Below are 18,118 nucleotides of genomic sequence, written 5' to 3'. Positions count from 1 at the left end.
AATGATATTTGGACAAGACAAGCTCACCAGCCATTTTATCTTGGAAATTAAATCAGGAATGAGCACCTTTTGCTTGACACGAAAGCACCTCTTGGGTAAAGCTGCGTCTTAGCCTTTGGATCCGATTTGCCAATTCAGCAGGCTTTAACGAACGGCAAGCTCTCTTGTTTAGCATTTCCTTAAATAAAAGGAAGCTAGATTCTTGACATCGCTTTAGTTCAGGTAAAATTTTTTAAAACAAATAGAAGCTGGTATTATAAAAAAAAAAGAAGAGAAAGTCGTTAAAGGTCGCTGGATTGTAAATTAACCCTCCGTATACAAGGCAGCTCCAAAAGGGGAAGGAAGCTTTCTCTATTGCTCAGCAACCAAACTCAGAACTTTCGATTTCACAGATTCAATCGCAAAATGGAAGAAAATCTATAAAAGTTGAGGCGGTCACAAGAGTTTATTGAAAAATAATATTCTTAAATGCCACGATTATGCTCAATTTGTATGCGCAAATTTAACAACATAAGCTTTCATAATGCACTCAGGACATTCCATTGAATAAAAGAGCACTAGTCACGAACCTTTGAACTGATAATTGCAATTAGTTTAATGCATCACTTGTTTATGAGGAGAACATTATGTAGTTCGTCAAAAAGTGTTCTATTTTGTTGATGGAATTTGTAAGTGAATTTTTTTAGGATCATTTTGGGATGGTTCGCATTTATTAAGGTTTCGTGTATTTAAAAAAAAAAAGCCAATTAAAAAGTCATTGATTCATGTTTCAAAAAGGCACTGTTTTAAGAACCAAATCTCATGGCACGAATTTTTTTTCCCACGCTTTTTCAATTTCGCTGCTAAAAAAATAATTTACTTTAGAAAAATTCAATTCAATTAAGAAAAAGGGTAATTTTAATTTTGAATATATTTGTTTTAATTTTGCAGTTATGCAAAGAAAACTCCTTGGGCTTCATGCTCAGTTAATTTGCAAGAACAAAGAGAATAAGACGTTTAAAGCTGGAAGAATGAATGCAGATTAAAAAATCAACTATACCCTCCTCCTTTTTAAAAAAATATCGTTTCAGATTTTTATTAAATCAATGTAGTTATGTTTAATTGATACTTATAAATTTTAACATCAGTTTTCTCTAAAAAGAAAACTTTTTAATTTTGCAAGGAAAATTGTTATTTAGTAAAATTATAATTTTAAGAAAAATAGCAAAATATATTTTAATAATATTATTCTTTTGCACGCATCATTTGCTTCATAATTTAAACACTTAAGCTCAACTTTGCTAAAACATTTATATTGTTTAGATCGACTTACAGAAAGTTGGTTGAAATAACATTTTAAATTGCAAATTTTGAAATTTGAAACTTCGAAATTTTAAATGCGTTATTAATAAATAACAATAAGTAATAATAATATTAAGAAAAATAAAAAAAATTATTTTAATAACTGTTTTATTAATAATTGCTTGTCAACAGTAATAATTATGATATTATTGCTGTTCAGATTGAGTTCTAAAAAAGTAACATTTTGAAATATCAAATTTGAAGTTTTAAATTTTAAAATTTTTTAACGCGTTATTAATAAAGAGCAATAAATAAATAATTTCAAGTAATAATAATAAAAATATTTTAATAATAATATTCTTTTACACCAACATATTTATATTACAACATATTTTACATCAATATATTTTATGATTTAAACATTTAAAATTAATTTTGCTTTAACAGTTTTACAGTTTAGATCAAGTTATAGAAAAAAGTTCGTTAAAATAGTAACATTTTAAAATTGTAATTTAAAATTTTAAAACTTTGAATTTTTATCTGCGTTGTTAATGAAGAACTATAAATATTTCGTGTTACTATTTTAATTCCATTCATACAAATTAGAAAAGGTTTATTGTGTACAAGGATTCGAAGTCCTATAAAGATCGCATCGGCAATCTTCCCAAATGGTTGATAATAACTTTTATCTTTTTTTTTCCTCAATAGCTTAAATTGTTCAAGTAAAATATTTACCAAAAATCTCGATTGAACGAAAATAAATATCCTGATTATTTTCGCTCACGCCTTTAAATTCTTTCTTTCGAAAATTTGCTTTTTACTCGGTTACCATACTTTCAAAAAAATATTTCAAATTAATCCAGATCTGTTGTCATTATATTTTTTTGTGAATTTAATCACGCGTTGATTGCTTTGTTTACCAAACAGGTTTACTCAATGAAATACAAAAATGCACCTCTTTTCGTTTACTTTTAATGTTTTTTTGTTTAAGAGTTTATAGGACAAAAGTATAAAAATCAATCCTAATTTGACTTTAATTTTTTTTTGCAATACTAATTACACATCTAATAGGCTTTACTTTACTTGAATTAATTGAATACATGCATAAATTTTGGAGGAATTATAGAGTCGAATGACTTTATCGGAAGACAAAATTACTTATTAATGACTTTGTTTACAAAGTCATTAATAGGTAATTTTTAATAATTTCGTACTGATTACAGCTAAATATGTCGGCACTTTCTTTCTTTTAAAGATCACGTCACCTGATTTATTTGTCCATGTAGCATGGTGGAATTTGTTGTCACGTTGTGAGATATTTATATCAAATTTTTATTTTACAAAGCTTAACGGAGATGTAATGGATAATGTAAGGAATATCCTAAATATAATGAATAGTAAATATAATGAATAATAAATATAATGCATATAATGAAATATATGCAAGATTTGACAGAAATGTAAGATGGCACAAATAGTACTGGGTAACAAATTTTTCCTTGCATTTATGAAAGTACTTGTTATTGTCTGATTCGAGAGTGGGGATTTCAAATTTGAAACTAGTTTTGCTCCAGAAGATACAGAATTTCTTTTAAATGGTACTTTTAGTATATTTTTGTCACTATGTATAAGTTTAAAAATTTTATTTATAACAGTGGTTGCTGAATGTTGCTACAAACTTCCAGGGATATTAGGGCACATTATCTGGTTTAAAATGATGATTATTTAGGATTGTTGTAATACACCGCTAGGGGCGCTTCATTGTTATGAGTTGTTTTTTTGTGTACTTCTGAACAGGTCATAATTCGGAAGCCCCTTATCCACGCTCGATAACATTTTTGGGCATGATTTCCTATGCAATTTTAATCCTGATGTTGTGTCCCCTAGATGATAACTTCCCTAGAAGTTTGTCGAGCATTTACGCAACCCCCTGTTATATATAACATTTTTAAACTTGCACATATCGACAAAAATAGACTAAAAATGTCATTTATAATATCATTTATAATATCATTAAATGTCATAAATGACAGAGTACAGACTTGAAATCATTGATACGATAATCATAAATTATGACCATTTGGTGCCATAAAATTGTCTTATTATATACAAATTTATCGAAATTTTTGACTTAATAATGATTTATAACTAAATTTCTAATGAGATCAATTTTTCGAGACTATTCGGAGTTTCTTGCAAATATCATTACAAAATAAAAATCACTAATGATAATAATAAAAAAAAATGGTAGTCTTTAATAGAACTGGGGAACAATTTTGTTTTTCTACTGCGTGAGATTTTTTTTTTTTAAACAGATCTTAGATACTTTTATATCGATGGCTTCAAATCTTCAATCGGTTTCTCTCTCCAGGCTACAGTTTTTTCAGATGACTTTTTTAGTTTATTTTTTGACGAAATGCATAAATTTAAAAACGTTATAGATAATAGGGGTCGCGTAAAAGTTTCGACAAACTTTTATGAGATTTCTTCACATCATTAGAATTAAAATTGCATTGAAACCTATGGCTGGAAATGTCATCATATGGGCGCTTCCATATTTTGACCTGTTTAGAAACGAATGTAAAAACAGTTCATAATAGGTAAGCACCTGACATTTCTTGGCATGTGTTTCTAAGCAGTTTTAATCCTGATGATGTACCGTAACTCCCTTAAAAGTTTGCCACAACATTTATGCAACCCTCTGGTTTTTACATTTCCATAAAATATAGACTGAAAATGTCATTAAACTCGGCTTTTTTTTGAATCTTGGCGAGAGAAACCAGTTGCAGATTTGAAATCAGGGATACAAAAGTATCTAAGATTTGTTAAAAAGTCTTATGCAACAGAAAAGAAAAAAAATCCTCTGTATAATTGCTAAAATTCAACCATTTCAAATTACATATTTGCAACACAAAATTCAAATAAAGGGATCATAAACCTAGGCTAACTATGGAATTTTTTTTAATTAGATAATTTTTAAGGAGATTAAGAGCAAAATATTAGTCGATAAATAAATAACAATATTAAACTGAGTTTCCATTGTTGTTAATTAATAATATTTATGAGAAATACGTATAAAGAAATTAATTAACCACTAAAAATGGCTGTATGAAATAAAAACAATGAATTTTATAATTAATTATTCATTTGTTTAAAAACTGCAGTTTCCAGTTCCTAATTAAAACATAAAAACATTCTTATTGGGATTTTTAGGAGCAAAACATTTCAAGACTAAGTAATTATTGTGGATATTATTTTTAATAGCTCATTATTTATGTTTGTGGATTTATAAAAGATTTAAATTAGATCCGATGTTTCAGTAAAGCAAAGGAGCTTCTAAAATATTTATTTTTCTCCAGAAATGGATATTATTTTGGTAATTCGCATTTTAATGCATGCTTTCCTTATATTTCATCATACTTTTATCTTAATTAAGAGAAAAATATTAATATATGAAGAAATATACGTATCTGTCTAACTTTAAAATTTTATAAATTTTAAAGATTTCACATTAAGGTAATGGCTAAGATAATGAACTAAAAGCTAACGGCAAAAGATATTGAGCAAACAAATGTAAATTATGAACAGAATGCTTTTAGATAAGAAAGTGCTCAAGATAAAGCAACATCCGAAAGAAATAAAACGACTGAAATTGAACTCAATATCTGAATTTGAATACAATTATTGTGAATTGATCTCAGAGACCTGTTTGTGTCTTAGTTTCAGCGAAGTATCTAATGCTCTTTCGTTTAATGAAATAACGTTTTAAAGCGAATAGGATGTTTTTTTTAAATTGTTGATAGCTCTTAATATTTATACATAACTGAAAAGTTAACAATTATTAATATCAGTTGAATACATCACAGTCAGAAACCTGCTTTTGTATTAATTTAAGCGACGTAGCTAAGGTTCTTTCGTTTTGTGAAATAACGTTTTAAAACGAGTGTGTTATTTTTTTAGCTGTTTTTAGTTTGTTAAAAGTAAAAGTTGATAGTTATTAATATTAGTTGATTACATTGATGTCAGATACTTGCTTCTGACTTAATTTAAGCGATGTAAGAAAGGCTTTTTCGTTTTATGAAAAAACTTTTTAAAGCAAATAATATATTATTTTTAACTGTTGCTAATTCTTAATAATACAGAAAGGTTGAATTTTGCATATCTCAATCAAAGCTATGAAAACTGAAGGAAAAAAAACCATAGGACGAAAAGCAATCATTTTTTTCTTTTTCGACAAAGAAAAGCTTTTAAAATATATTTTTTAAATATTTGAAAAGTTACAACGCTGCATCGTTTTTTCTCATAACACATGCAGAATTTAAAAACTAATAATTTGCTTTAATTTTCATCTATGTGTTAAAATCTCCCTAAATAGGAGAATCTTAAAACAGATTATTAATTTTTTAAAAATAGAAATTATTGATTTGTTTTAAAGTCCAGTCAGTTGCTTTAAGAAATATTGCTTCTTTAATTCAAAAGTGAAGTTTGGCTTCAAGTTAAAGGCCATCAAACTTTCCTTTTGTCTCTATTCTTTTATTTTCCTTGGCATTAAACACTCTTAATTAAATTACCATTTTATTCCATATCTCAAGAGGTGAAATAAAGATATACTTCAAACTTAATAAAGCTTGGTCTTTATTTTATTTTGAAAATCAAATTCCCCATTCCATAAACGTGACTGGAAAACCATACTCTTTCGTTGACCCATTAATGCATATCATCTCTTTATAGAAAACATTCTAAAAAGTTAAAATAATGCATTTTTCTGGCATAAATAATTTTAAATGTTTATTTCTTTTTAAAACTTTATTTTTGGTAGCACGTATAAAATATTTAGCTCATAATATAACCATGATTAAAGAGAAATAAAAGAAAATTTTTTCATGACCCAATTTCCTGTATATTGTAATAGAAAAATATATTTAGCTTTATTTTAATAACAAGAAATAAGTATAGGAATAAATAATATTACGAGAAGCGTTTCTATTCATAACGCATTATACTAGTGTTGAAAAAAGTGTGCAGTGTGCTAAAAAAAAAAAAAAAAAAAAAAAAAAACTTTTGATCATGCACAGAGTTAAAACACAAACAGGTAAAATTACCGTACTATAATAAATAACATTTATGTTAAAAAAAACTATATTTCAGGTAATGGATATACGGTATTTAAGCCATTCATTTGGTATCATTTTCCTTCATACGGTGACGGCTTGTCGGAAAGTCTGGTTTTCAAAATTACAGTTTTCATTACCACACATTTAATCAATGGTTTTTAAGCCACGTACTAAGATATTAATATTTTATTTTATATTTTGTAACCATGCTTGAACAGCCGATCCAATTTTCGGGTTTACGACAACTAATGTTCAACTCTGTAGCCTTGTAATTTTCAACCCGATCCAGAAGAAAAGGGAGCTCCTGGATCAAGTATTGGGAGAAATTTGCCTTCGTGGAGGACTTTTGGATGGAACTAACCCGCATTTGCGTTACATTAAGAGGAAGACCACGAGAATCTTTAGCCTGAAAGCAAAGGGTCTCTAACCCATGATCCGTCTACCACTGAGGATGTTTCATGTCAGCACTGTGGTCGGTGCAAGCCAGATGTGGATTCGTATCTATCAGCCAACGCTTGGATTTGAACCCAGTTCACATGATTGGAAGGCGAACGCTTTATCCCCTCAGCCATCGCGGCTCAAGATATCAGTATTTTTTATTCTTACTTAATAACCGTCGTTGAACAGTCGACCCAATTTTGGGTTAACGACAACTGATGTTCAACTCCATAGCCTTGCAATTTTGAGTCAATCCCGAAGACAAGGAAACTCCTGGATCAGTACCCCCCAGAGGTATGATTTTTTATGGGAACATCGAGGACTCTGTGGCTAGACAGATTTAACGTGCATCAGTCACCATTTTACTACACTGGGAGTCTTCGGCTGTCGGGGATCGAACACACGCCCTCTTGTGTATGGGGCCAGTGCACTACCAACCAGGCTATTCCGGCCCTAAGATATCAGTATTTAATAATTTTCTTTTATGACCGTCATTGAACAGACGACACAAATTTTTTTGCTACTACTAATGTTCAACTCTGTAGCCTTGTAATTTTGAACCCAATCCAGAAGACAAGCGAACTCCCGGATCGAGTGTTGGGAGAAATATACCTTCGTAAAGGACTTTTTGATGGAGCTAACCAGCATCTGCGTTGTAAGAAGAGGAAGATCACGTGAACCTCCCACGGATAGCCTGACGGCAAGGGGACTCTAACCCATGCTCCGTCTACCACTGAGGATATTTCACGTTAGCACTGTGATCAGTGCAAGCCGGATGGGAATCCGTATCGACTGGGATCCGAACTCATTGGAAGGTGAATGTTCTATCCCCTGAGCCATCGCGGTTCAAGATATCAATATTGACCAAATTTTACAATATTCACCTAAGTTTATCATAAGTCATATCATAAAGCATAATAAAATCATATTTTATTTTTAATTTGATAATATTTTATTTTTAATCTTTACCTAAACACTTCAGTAAAAGTTACCAAGTTATTAATGTTTCCATAAAACCAGAACCACGTAAAATTTTACAAAATTTTGATAGTTTTGAGTATATTTTTTTCTCAGTGTGATCAGATTTTCAAATACTAGCACTCAATCGTAATGGTTCAAGGACCTATCCAAAAATATTCCAATAGATTAGTGGAGAACATATATTAAGTAACTTAGTCAGACACAAGGTTCGGCATTCCGATCATTAAGATTGAGTCCTAATACAAGAAAATCTACACATCCGATCAAAAGTTATTCAGGGAGTTCCTTTTTTTCGCTCACCTTTAAAACATAAACACATTACAAATAAAAAATCAATTTAATTATATTTCAAAAATTTAACTTTATTGCCAAGTGATACTATAAGTATTTTTTGTAAAATTATTTTAACCAGTTTTACACCCATAATAAACAAAAATCTGCTTAAAATTATGCGTATTAATAACATAACTCCATGAATATGAAAAGAAACTCTAATATATTAGATGTTGTTTATAAATATTGCTTGATCAAGATTATAAATTAAAAAATACGAATGAAGAATAATTTATTTCAAAAATTCAATAATCACCAATATTTTTCGTTGGATATTGAAATGTGATGAGTTTTCTGATATAAATTGCGAATATTGATAAAATATCAATTTAATTTCATAAGAAAATTGTGCTAAGTTGTGTTTTCTTTTATAGTGTTAATTATAGTTATTGCCTTATATAAATTTTTGCAAAAATGAATAGATCTAATGTCCAGAGTTTTCGAAAGTTATATAATTTTTAAAAAAACAAATTAATGGAAAAATTGATGTAATATAATTAACTAGTTCAAAAGTGAAAATTAATTGACCTTTAGATGAATTCTCAAAATGAGAGATTTTTTATGCAAAAAGTTCTAGGATTACTTCAGATAAATGTGAAATTATTAGAGACGTAGTTTTATTTTTGCAATTGTTATATATTTTTTAAAACTGACGTTTAAAATTGAGTGGTCAAAAATTAAAATCGGTAATCTGATTTTTAGTCAAAACGTTAAAAATGTAAGAGTTTTCATAACAAAAATTGTAATACGAAACGTATTAGTATTGTTTGAAATATAAACCTTTTGCATCAATTTCACGTTTGCAAAAATTTGATAATTTTTAAACAACTTAATCGAGGAATGGATGTACGATAATTAAGTAGATTAGATGCAAAATCTGAAAACTTATGCATAAAATTGGGAGAATTTTTATGACTGGTCATAAAAAAAGGGAGAATTTTATATCGAAACATGGTAGCTTGATGTCAAATTATAATTGAATTAAATTATATAATTTAACAAAGCTTTTTAACATAAACTTACTTTGTTGGACTTATTGAAGAAATTTAAAGAGATTAGACCAATGAAAAATAACCATAATGAAACCGAAGAAAAAAACGGAATAGGATTTTATAACTTTTCTGAACACTTTCTAAAACGCAGCTGTGATGTTTTGCCCACATAAAAAATTATGCTCTAAGAAACTATGTCGCCATTTAAACCCTAATCAATAATATCCACTATTAAAAGTTCTTAATTTAAATTGACAATATACTTTTAAGAAAATGTTATGAAGATTTGTAAGTTTATTGATCAAATAAAGTTTTCTTCGTAAGAAATGGAAATTCAAAAAAGTCTTTTGAATGTAAAAACTGCCTTTATTTTTCAAAACTTGGAATAAAATAAAGTTCTTTTAAATTTATTATAATGCATATTAACTTACTTTTCTTTAAAAAAAACTCCTCATTACTTTGGTGCTACAGCCCTTTCAGAGCCATAGCCTTATTCAAGTTTTTAGACCATTCTTTTCTATTGTCACAATTATAGTTCATTTTTAGTAATTTCAGGTTCTTTTACATTTTTTCGACTGTTTCAGAAGTAAATAAATCATAACTTTTGCCTTTTAATTGCCATGCTTGTCTTTAGGAATTATATGATTAATTGTTCTCGCGCTTTCAGATTATAATTTAAAAATCTTTTTTTACAGACATTTTCAATCAATTCCAGTTGTTGCATTTGATAGCACATTCATTCAATAAATTTAATTCATGAATTCTTTGATAAGATTAAATTAAATTAGAATCAAATCAAAATAAATGGAATTTAAACTTGTCTCTTTTAATGTTTCGATTTTGAAAGATAAAAGTGGTAATTCTGCTGGTAGGGAAAAGAACATCTTCTTTTCAAATTTGAAAGTTCTTTAATTGGAGTACAATTTATAGAATTTTTTTCTGTTATTATGGCAGGTTACGAGCTTTCTGTTTTCTCTAGTCTCTGCTTCTAATTTTTATTCCTTATTTCAATAAAGAATTACTGATTAAGTTCAAATAATTTATTTTCAATTGAACTCAACACTAGGATTTTTATTTAATTATAATATTAATTGAAAGGTTTAAAAATGTCTTTGAAAAATCAGAAATTAAGTTTTTATAATAAAGATTAATCGAGCCAGTGGATTTTTTCAAGTTTATAAGAAAATCAAGCCTAAAAATAATTTAAAATAAAGCTATTTTGTGTGCGTTTTGATTTTTTAAATACCTTGTAGCTTAACGAATTAGTATTACTGTCCGCCAGTTAACAGTTAAAAATAAATCTTAGTTTACCAAGTTTGAACACATGAAAATTCTTCATAACTGACTTCACATATTTGATTTTTTTTTCTGAAAAATTATTGATGCTGTTCTGGGAGTAAACATTATAAAAAAAGGAACAATTTGATAGAAAAGTATTCAACACTCATATTTGTTTTAGTCTGCCAAGTAAAAATTAATATATAAACTTAGTAGTACACTGTAAAAAATTCCGATTGAATAACAGTATAAAGAACCGACACTTTGCATACATGATCCGCAAATTCATTTTACCGTAAAAAATTATACCGTAATTTTTACAGAAATATTTATTTAATTAGAGTAATTCAGTGATTTTACGGTAATTATAACTGTAAAAATTACGGGCTATCAGATATTTGTTCCGTAACATGTTCCGGTAAAAATGACTTTTACTGTAAAATCTATCTTTACTCTGAGAGCCGGTATTTTTTTTACCGTAATTCGATCCGGAATTTTTTACAGTGTATATAAAAGTGAATGAAAATTTTCTCACAAATTATTTGTAGAATTAATATAAAAGAAAGTATATTCTAGAGTCTAGAATGTGAGCAGAGGGCAGATGTTTGAATCTAGACATTTATATTGATTTTTCCCTTCATATGGTAACGGCTTTCCGGAAATATTGGCTTTCTAACTTATAGTTCTTTTTGCCACTCATTTAGTCAAAAAAACATATGCCTCGTCATATAAATTTTCTTCAAAAAAAGTTTTTTTTTTAAAATTTTAATAATTTTTCCATTATAAGTTTATGAAAACCGTTAGTCCAATTTAGGAAATTGTATAAATGCACGTACTTTTAATATGTATTTGTACAGATATATAGCCATTATTCTTAAAATTTGTCTATATTTTAATGCATTGTTTAATTAATTAAAATTTTGGAGAAAACTTCACTTCTATGATTTGTGCATTGGCAAATGAAAATGCTTCACACTTATATAATATTTTATATGGTTTTATGAATATAAAACTGTTAGATCAAATGCTACTAATAGAATTCATCCATTGCCCTTCCTTGAATGATTTTACTGCAACTAAATTCTTTATTTCGAAAGTGCTTTCGATACAGTTTGGCTTCTTCGTCCAAAAAACTTTACTAATTGACAATCCCTGCGGGGTAGTGTCTAAAAAAGGAAAGGTGGTTTTGGAAAACTAATTCTTCTTTGTAATTAAGAGAACGACACATGGAGGAGATGACGAAGCTCTACAGAACTTTGACTTTATTGCGGAAAGGAAGGATTTGCCACGTTGGTTTAGGTAGGAGCGTTTTTATTGAAATTAATGGCTCAACAGACCTTTGGAAATAAGTCTGGGTCAATTAATTAGTATTCACCTTGCTTGAAATAAATACAGTTGGAAGACGTTGATTATAAATGTGCAGCTAATTTCCAGCACATCGCAAAATTATTTTACTGAAAGATAACAGTTTCATTATCTGTAGTGCTGAACATAAAGTATTAGTAAAATATGTGCAAATTATACCACGTAAAAATGCTCATAAATGTAACTCCCAAAAAATAATTTGAAAACGAGATGAGATTTTCAAAATCTGTAATTGCTGTAGCTTGCATGAATTAATAATCGAATATGTATTTTAAAAAAGATTTAACTAATTTTTCTTAAATATAGTGCCTTGTTAATTAATTTGATTCAAAGCTAGCAATTTCAAAATCAGCAATGTTGGTGAAAGCATAGATTATTTATCAAATATGTGTAATACATAAGATGAGAATAATTTTTATAAATATCGTGCCCAATAATTAATTTGATTTATAGATGACAATCTCAAAATCTGCAATGTTGTAGGAAGCATAGGCTATTACTCAAATATGTGTGACACATAAGATGCAAATAATGTTTCATAATTACAGTGCCTAGTAAATTATTTAATTCAAATATCGAAATTTCAAAATCTACAACATCGCAGAAGCCATAGATTATTACCCAATAAGTGTGCTGCATAAGATGCAAATAATTTCTTATAAATAAATTGCATAATAACTAATTTGAATTAACGATGACAATTTCAAAATCTAAAATGTTGCAACTAGCATAAATTATTAATCAAATATGTATGTTACATAAGTTGCGAATAATTTTCCATAAATATAGTGCTTACCAAATAACTTGATTTCAAGATGACAATTTCAAAATCAGAAATGTTGTAGCAAGCATAGATTTTTAATCAAATATGTGTGCTACATAAGTTGCAAACAATTTTCCATAAATATAGTGCTTACCAAATAATTTTATTTCACGATGACATTTTCGAAATCTGCAGGGCTGTAGAAAACATAGACTAGTACTCAAATACATGTGTAACATAAGATGCAAATAATTTTTCATAAATACTGTGCCTAATAAATTATTTAATTCAAAAATGACAATTTCAAAATCTGCTATGTAGTAAAAATCATCGATTATTCATAAAATATGTGTGTTACATGAGAGGCAAATAATCTTCCATAAATACAGTACCTAATAACTACTTTGATTCAAAAATAGCAATTTCAGAAATGCTATGTCTTAGAAAGCATAAATTATTAATCAAATAGGCATGAGGCAAAAGATGTAACAATTTTTGATTCAGAGGATGCATTTTAATTCAATGCAGATGTAGTAGATTATAAATCACTAGAAGATTGAGCCCTTTACGCATGCTTTGATTAAATTAAGGAAAAATTGTGATAAGTGTAAATATATTTTAAGTGTTTTAATTAAAACAAAAAAATAACAGAACTTTAAAGTAAGATCTAGATTGTAATAAAATATATTTTATAAATATATTTCTTTTTGCAAACAGAGTAATAAAAAGTATTGCATTTTTTATCTTGTTATTTCTTTATTTTTTTACTTGCAAAATTTTAGACAAAAAAGAAGAAAGTTCAGAAAGAGTTTCATGGAAAAAACATGAAGTTTTTTCCTAGTCAGTTTTATGCTACAGGCTTTCCTGCTATCTATTAAAACCTACGAACTATGGAAATATGAACTAAATGCTCACTCTTCTCGTGTTTTTTCTTCTCTTTAAGTCTAGAAATTGTAAGTTCAACTAAAGTTCTAAGTAAGAGAATGAAGTTCTACAGTTTGTCTTAAAATTTATTAGGTGGAATGAAGTATTTTCTGATTTCTTGGGAAAAGAGATAAAATAAAACTCTCATGTCGCCGGAAGTAAGCAGATGCTTAGTTTCTGCTGGTTGAGCTGGGACATTTGATCTGACCGATGGGAATTCCACTGTTAATCCTTTTTTTGCGTGGCTGAGAATTAGAGCTTTATGTTCGAGAATCAGAAGAAAAGAATTTGGCTTTTGTTACAAAGCATTTTGTTTGTTGATGCTAATATTATACAGTCTGAATAAGAACTTTCTTACCAAGTTTGACTTACAATTTTAGCTAATATAGAAAATATAAAGTTTTGTTTCTTGTGAACAAGCAACAAAACATCGTAATATTATCTATTATAGGTGGTATTCGCGTTAAAAATAGAATTCATTCACTCAGTATGCAACTGTTAATTGTTTTCTAATGCAAGAATGCTTTTATAGAATAAGAGAAGTAGGATTAGTTTACACTACCTACTGTTTTATTCGAAATTAATATTAGGCAGTTATCGTTTATTTTGAAATGTTATTCCGAAAGCAAAGTGCACAATATGTACTAGGAGAAAACAATTCCTGCAATAGTATCGTACTATATGGGAATGACAATTCTGGTAAAAAACATAATTCTGGTTAATAAAACCAAAATATATGGTATTTACTGCACTCGAGGTTTGTCCATTTTCTCTATCCATAACAATGCGTTTAGTTTATTCACTGTTAACCAAAAATCCCATAGCTTAGCAGCTTATATTAACACATTTTAAGCTACTAAATAATCATTTGAAACGTTAAATGGGTGAAACAGATCTTCCTCCTGAATTCCATGCTCCCGCTCTGTTTCAAGACTATGTATTCGCAAGGAACTAAAAATCTTAGTTAATTTTTTATGAAATATATCCTTGAAACATTTGTGGTCTTAAAAGTTTTTCTGAATGTCCTGGAAGTGTTATTCAATTTTTGAAACACCGAAGTAAATAACTTGACTGAAAAATGAGTATTTCTTTACAATTATCATCAACACGCTTTTTTCAGATTTCTTAAGCATAGATGGTAGATCGAATAGAACATAGATCGTTGAAAAATAATGTAGAGTGCTAAAAAAAGGGGATAACCTTTGGTAATCTTAGATCTAACGTTAGGATTATCACGTTCTATGACTCAATGATTTAAGGGGGGACCTCAAATATGTTACTTATTTAGTGCAGATGATTTTTAAGTTACAAACTCGGAAACAATAATGTACTTTCTCTAGGTAAATATACCTTTTTTTTTGGATGGATTCGGATTTTCGAGCCTCAGAATATAAGGGGTAACCGCTATCTGGGAATTATGGGTAAATTGCTTGGTCAGGACAGCTGTCCAAATCTTAGACCCCTTTAAAGCTAATTTTATTTTTTGCATATTTCGCCATAGCTCGAGAATTTTTTAAGCGAATATAAAATTCCTTCTAAGCAATTATGCAATTTGTTTATTCTAAGATAATTCCATTTAAAGAATATTTATAATTTTCTGCTATTTTATTTTATAATAATCTTAAACATTTTGAATTGTGAGGTGTACAATTTTTACATCATTTTAATGAATGTAATTTTACACTGCAAAATATCCTTCCACGAAATCAGTAAAATAGTTTATGAGAAATCGCATTTTATAAAACTCATGTTTTTAAAATCTGATTTCTCAAGAATTCGACAGATTCACTCAAATTTTGTCCTTTGTATCCAATATATATTTAAATTTGTATTCTTATTTTAAATCATTTCGTAAAAATAACTTTACCGATTCTTATATCAATCATATCATTTTATTTTGTGTAAATTTTTGTGTTATTGAACACCAAAAATATGGCCAGTTACTTTATGCCAAAATTAGGGAAAGGTGCTTCACTACCACGAACCAATTATCTGTGGTCTCTCACTGCAGCTCTTTTGATATAAAGCACTTGCCATCATTGTTGGTTTTTAAGGTACACTAAAATGTTTTACAGTGTAGAGTTGTCGGAGTAAAACTATTTAATAATTTAAAGAGTTCTTGATATAATATATAATTATTAAAAAATCATGGACACTAAATTGTGTGATGGAGGGTCTTTTAGACTTATTCATAGACAACTCAGAGATTCATAAATCGAATTTGCTTTGTTAAACTACAAAGCATTTTGATGATTACTTTTTAAATTTTCAACCCAAATTTGGCGTTTTTTTTAAAAAGTATAATTTATAAAATTTGAATTTTTAAAATATTGTTTAAAAAAATGTGTTGAAATTTTTGTTTAAAAAGCCACACCAACATTTTTGTCTTTTTTTTTTGTTCTCTCATTCTTCATCTGATTACATAAAATAACATTATAAAGTCAATATTTGCATTCCTGTCATAGCTTTCATCTGAGGAGTTCAATTAATGATGTTTGGACAACTGTTTCATCAAAAAAATCCATTAATTAAACAAAGTATAAAAATAAAAACTATATTTTTACGAACTCATAAAGGCAATAAAAACACAAAAAACTTCCTAAGGTATTTTAATTGTCTATTTTGATCTCGTTGAAAGTGTTTCTTTTATCTTTGTTTGACAACTTAAGCTTTAAAACTAGAGTCAAAAATAAATTTATTTACAACTGCTTTATTATTGCATCACTTGTTGAGTGTACTAATGGTATGTAAACAATGTATTTATTGCTTCCTTATACTTTGAGAAGTTTTTGTTTCTAATTTTGCAATGAGGCGTATATTAAAATGACTATTTAAATATTCTTGAGAGGTTGTAAAAAGATGTTAATTGATTTAAACTTTTAATGAAGCCAGGGCTGAAAAACGCTTGTAATCATTCTTGGAAACAAATTCACAAATGGCTTTTAAGGTTGCAATTGAAAAATCTGTAATTTAAAGCGAATTTTTTTTCAAAAATATTTAAGAAATATTTTATTGTAATTTGTAACATCAATATTGTTTTTTTCCTGTAAAGTCACAGCATTTAGAAATTTATAATTCTGCATTAGATATCAAAACTAAACTTTTGAAATAGGTAGGTAACAAAACTATGTTGCTTGTATGTATAAAGGAGAATCTCACATTATTTTCTTTATTTAAGGCACCAAAAACTGGAACACATGAAAACATTAAAGCAAGAATCGAAAATTGAGGAAAAACGCACAAATAAATGAAGAAAAAATATAAAAATACCCCGTATAAATATGACTTCGAACGGTGTTGTGATATTTACGAACAACACAACTTATTCAGTTTACGTGCAATTGCATGTCGTATTTCGTTACATAATTCATTTTAAAACAGGAATTTAAAAACGGAACGTTATCCATTAAAAATGATTCAGTAAAAAATACATTTTATTATTTTATTCCTAATCTTTAAAAACGTTGACCAACATTCAAAATAATAAATTTGTTAAGATATAGTTTGTATTAAAAATATTACAATAACATTAACCCCTGTTTTACAGATCATTTTAATAGTCTTCGAATTTAGGTTTTTATTTTAATAAAAAAGAATTGGCAAATGATAGATTAAATTTTTTATCTATCAATTATCTATCATTAATCATCAATTATCGTTATCTATCAATTATCTATTCGATTAATGTTTTATCCATTATTTTTTTTAAAATAAATTCAATACACATTTTATTAGTTCGTGTAAATTTGTTGGTCATAGTATCTGTCTTTCGTAATAGAATTTGATCGAATAATAACTTTTGATGCTAATATATATCAAACATTCTTTCTTTTCATTAGAAAACAGTCCAATATGTAATTTCAAGACTCATCACACCTCGAAAGTGATGTGATGTGAATCATTTATTCCAAAACAAAACTTCAAAATTGAAAACGATTTTTAAATACCGCTATTCATAAAAAAATGTGTCCACAATAAACTTTGTTCTTTTTTATTTTAGTTAAAAAATGAACGTTTGAAAAACATTTTAGAATCCCATTATTCATATAAAATAGTTTTTATCGATGAAACAGTATTTTTTTAAATCCTATTTAAGAAACCTTTTGATAAAATATAATTCATAAATTTTTTTTTTTTGCGTTACAAATGTTTGAAGAGAACTAATTTGTAATAATTTATTTTACTTTATTTTTTATGAAAATGTAAACGGAGAGTTTCTTAAATATCTTCACAGTAAGTAACAACAATTTTAATGTTTATATACTTTTCAAAAACTTTAATATCCGTAAAATTCATACTGAGAGAAAAAAATGTTTCATTTAGACTGTTCAGCTTTGCATCCAGTTTTGAAAGTTTCTATAATCGAATTTAAATTTAAAATTGAGTTCTATAGTAGCTTATCAACTGGTTTTGAAAAAAAAAGTATTTTTGCTCTTTTCATGAAATTTTGGTCTGTTAGGAGCACTATCACTACTAGATGTTTTTGTTGATCTTTAACCCAATCCCTTTAGAATTGCTAATCTTGTTTCCCTTCGCAAACAAACATTTTCTTCTTATTCTTAAATTTATTTTGTACTGAAAATCGAAGCAGACGACACCAAAGCAATCTTCGAAAACAGCGGATCTACATTTTTTTAAAAACCGTCTAT

At 27.8% G+C, this 18,118-nt stretch overlaps 1 protein-coding gene across 3 annotated transcripts in view; it reads left to right on the top strand.

Annotated features, from left to right (window-relative positions):
- LOC107454415 (uncharacterized) overlaps nucleotides 1–18,118 on the top strand; it is a 68,584-nt gene that overhangs the window by 19,215 nt on the left and 31,251 nt on the right. The window contains exon 1 of one of the 3 annotated variants that reach the window (XM_016071609.4): nucleotides 16,057–16,212. The exons of the other annotated variants lie outside the window; for them this stretch is intronic. The gene's annotated coding sequence lies outside the window, so the exon portion shown is untranslated. Of the gene's footprint in view, nucleotides 1–16,056; nucleotides 16,213–18,118 lie in introns of those variants that run through there. 3 annotated transcript variants of the gene reach the window in all.

The sequence above is a fragment of the Parasteatoda tepidariorum genome, chromosome 6, assembly GCF_982258835.1.
Source record: "Parasteatoda tepidariorum strain Cologne lab strain chromosome 6, Ptep-v5.0, whole genome shotgun sequence".
NCBI classification, from domain to species: domain Eukaryota; kingdom Metazoa; phylum Arthropoda; class Arachnida; order Araneae; family Theridiidae; genus Parasteatoda; species Parasteatoda tepidariorum.
Note: the sequence above shows the minus strand (reverse complement) of the source record. Positions and strands in the feature narration are given on the sequence as shown.